Genomic DNA, 4,040 nt, shown 5'->3' on the forward strand with positions numbered 1-4,040 from the left:
TGCCAAACCTTCTGACTCAAAGGCTCACAAATAGAAAATGCTGCCTCCGGACAAAGGTTTGTATACAAGTCATATTTCAGATATGCTAAAGAATCAGTATAACACTATAAACAGGGGACTCATACTAATTGTGTGGCATTTTTGGACCAACATTTCATTTTCCAGAGATCTAGAAATGCTTTCCCTCTCCTCTCTACCTTGTGAAAATCCATCTAGCTCAAGGGCCACCTCATCAAAAGTCAGCCTTGAAATATCCAGTCAAAGATGCTCCCTCCATCCTCTTACTGCACATATCTCATTTGGTAATTAATAACTGATTCTCAAATGGGGATGTCAGGGAGTTGTAAAACAGAATTATCTGAAGGTTGAAAACATTCTCAAGTTATTATGACATACTTGTTTCCCCATTTGAGAAAAGCCATTATAAGCAGACTACCTCCTTTCTCCAGAGTCCTTAAGAAATAAGAAATTTCACAAAACAAAATTTTGAAATCAACTAAAATTACCAGGTAAGATTAAAAATGATAAAACATGAATATTTCTTGAATTAATAGAACAATATCTCTAAAACAGATTATATATGTACTTAAATGAAAAAAAAATAACATTGAAAATACCTTACAGTTTTCTTAAGACAGGGCAATGGATGTCATTACTATGCGATATTCTACAATGATGTTTTCAGATATAGCTGAGTTTTTTGGTTGTTATTTTTACTAACTTTTTTTTTTGGGGGGGGGGGGTGCGTGGTCCAGGAATCGAACCCAGGTCTCCACATGGAAGGTGAGCATTCTACCACTGAACCACACGTGTACCCTGGAGGTTATTTTTAAATGCTGTGCTTTTTGAGGATTTATATTAGTTTGGGATATGTTCTGTAATCTCCTCCCTTGTTCTTCTGTCAACTACTCAGAATTCTTCAGGGTAAAATGTAAAGCCAGTGCATCAAACAGCGGTACCTGGAAAGATCTCAGGGAAAGGAGGAACCAAGAATTTTATAACCAGCCAAGCATTCATTTGAACATAAAGACCACAAACAAACCTCTTTGAACATACAAGAATTCAGAGAATAGTACTCTGACAAAGCTTTCTTAAATAAGTCATCAGACTATGAACTTCAGCTGAGGAAAAGGAAATGGAGAAAGAACAGCAAAACAGCAATGACTATTGAAGCCATCTAATTCAAGAATAAGGAGGAAAAAAAAAAAAAAAACCAAAATTGTGCCCATCATGGTAAAAGAACCATAAAATGGAGAAATAATGTACTACCAAATATCAAATGAAGGAGGAGCAGGCAATTCTGGATGTACGCTGACATCCTCTCTTTTTAGAACTGGGGACATAAAGGTATCATATAAAACTGATAACTCAAGTAATAGAAATTGAGGTATATTAAAGATATAAATAGATTAGAGCTAATAAAATGATGTAATCAGCCAAAACTGCACAGTGAAGGGAAAGATAGGAAGAAGGGAAAGTGAGAGAAAGGGAACGCATACTAATAACTAAATACAGAGTAGTCAATAAATATTGTTTAAATAAACAGAAGAAGTATGTGGTCCCCAAAATATAATGACAGAGTTAGGCAAAACCAATCGGTCTCATCAATAATTATAAAAGTGATTTCCTCATCCATTGAAAGAATAATATTATTCAAAGCAAAACATAACTATGTGTGGTAAACAAAGAGATACACCTAAAACAAAGAAACTAAGGATGGCTGAAAATGAAAGGGTGAATAAAGGTATACCAAGCAAATGCAAACAAATTGAATTTAGTGGTTAAGAAACTAATATCAAATGCAACTAGATTAATATGATCAAACAAGGCCCTAAACAGTAAATAAAAACAAAAAAAGGGCCTTCAATGATGATTAAGAGTCCAAATCACAGAAAATTTAACAATAAAGGTATCTGTGAATAATATAGTATTAAAATTCACAAAGGAAATCTACTAGAAACAGAAGTAGACACAGAAAAAATCATCAGTCATAGAGGGTTTTAGTTCATTTTTCCCAGCCCCCAAAATAGCAAGTGGGCCAGAAATCATCAAGACTATATTAGACCTAAAGGACAACAATAACAAAGAATGTGGTATAAATTTCTATTACCAACTAATTCAGATCATTTATTTTTAAGTATTGATGGAATGTCAAAATAATAAGGTAACAGTAGGACACTTCAAAAAAGTATAATTATTGCATATGCATGTAGGTGGAAATGGAAATAAAAATCAATTGTGGAGTACTTAGAAAATACTGATAATGAAAATATTCTCCCTTAGAAACATATGCAACAGCTAATCCCAGCTTTAAAAGAAAATGTATAGTCTTAAATATCTGTATTAAGAAGCAAAGAAAAATACCAAGTGATATACATTCTTTTTTAAGAAATTAGGAAAATAAGAGCAAAATAAAAGCCACAGCATAAAAAGAAAGACTTGGTAAAGAGAAATGTAAAACCAATAATAAATTAGAATGCAGAATGTTATATAATTAATTAAAAATATAAGAGCAGGTACATAAAAAATACAATAGAATTGATGAACTTTTTAGTGAATACAACCAAGAAGTAGCAGGGTACAAGTACGAACACACAAAAAAGAAAGATGAAATAACCTCAAGGAGAGAGGAAATTAAAGAACAGAAAGACTTCTATTCTCATCTCCTTGAAATGAATTTGACAATCTGAATGAAAGTTATAGCTTACTAGAAAAATATGATTTACAAAAACTGACCCAGATAAGTAGAATATATAAAATCATAATTGGCAAAAATAAAACTGAGGAAAGAGTGTTATCACCACCCCACCACATTATACCTCTGAAAAAATATCAGTCCCAGGTAACTCATAGGTGAAATTAAATGATTAAGGAGGAAACAGGTCGACTACTAGTTCAAATTCGTAAAAGTAGAGTCTTTCAACAGTGTTTAAACAGTTCCAGAGCATAGAAAGATAAGAAAATCCTTCAAATCTCCAAAATTAAATGAGAGAGGCTGGGCAAGAGGGTGGCATAGTGGGATGCGGGATTTAGTTTGTCCTCAAGGACAGCTAGTAAATATCAAGGAACTGTCTGGAACAACTGTTTGGGAGTCTTACATGACCAGATGCACACCATATACCAGGCCGCAACAAGTGGAAAAGGGCGAGATTGATAAATCACCACACAGAACAGCAAATTTTTCCATGCTGTGGAGGCTGGTGGTCCTGCTCCATTGGCACAGCAGGCTGACTCAGGCTTCTCCCCAGTGGGAAACAGAAGCCCTCTCTACTAGGAACAAGGAAAGGAGAGCTCATCTAGGTTCCAATCGAAGATTTGATTAACAAACTCAGACTGCTGAATACCAGCTCAAGCACAGACATATTCAACTCAAACAAGAAACTAGGAGCCCCATCCAAGCAGGGAGGAGTCAGGGCAAGGAAAAACAAAACAAAACAAGAAACATAGGTTTCTGGAGTTGGCTGAGCTCAGAATACTGGAAAAAGGCTATGCACCAAGAAAAGGGGCACTAGAGCTGGGTACCAAGTCAGACTCTTGACTGGTGAACCACAGGGACTGGGGACCAGTTCTGGGAAAATATCTTTATTCTCACTCTCTTTTTCCTTTTAGCAGCCCATTAAAGAAAGCAGCAGGCATTCTCAGTTTTCAGTTCTACCTCCAAGCAAGGGTGGAATTAAGGAATGGCTGAGAGACTGGGTAACTAATCAGGGGATACAGATAGTTCCCTAAAGGGCTTATCTTCTCCAAGAAAGGGGAGGACAGGGCCCAGCAAAGTGGTGGCTCTCATTATGAGAATTTAGGCCCCAGGGGCTGGGATATCAGCAGCAGTTTCATCCTACTAAAAGGGGAGCCCAGCCTGTCTCAACACACTCCCCACAGGAAAGGGGCACTGCTTGAGAGTCCTGTAACTTTCCCAGCCTGCAGGGAATGGGACACTGAAGAGTGACTCCTCCCCCCCCAACCAAAAAAAAGGGGGGAAGAGGGGGCAAGGCCCAGTGCAGACAGTGACTTTTATTTAGTTAATTCAGACCCCAGGATCA

At 36.7% G+C, this 4,040-nt stretch overlaps 1 long non-coding RNA gene across 2 annotated transcripts in view; it reads left to right on the plus strand.

Moving 5' to 3' along the window:
* Nucleotides 1-406: 406 nt before the first annotated feature.
* Nucleotides 407-4,040, plus strand: part of LOC143661307 (uncharacterized) — a 42,789-nt gene continuing 39,155 nt past the window's right edge. For both annotated transcript variants that reach the window (XR_013164500.1, XR_013164499.1), the window contains exon 1: nucleotides 407-509. This is a non-coding gene — a long non-coding RNA (uncharacterized LOC143661307). The remainder of the gene's footprint in view (nucleotides 510-4,040) is intronic.

This window comes from Tamandua tetradactyla, chromosome 2 (genome assembly GCF_023851605.1).
Source record: "Tamandua tetradactyla isolate mTamTet1 chromosome 2, mTamTet1.pri, whole genome shotgun sequence".
Lineage (NCBI taxonomy): Eukaryota > Metazoa > Chordata > Mammalia > Pilosa > Myrmecophagidae > Tamandua > Tamandua tetradactyla.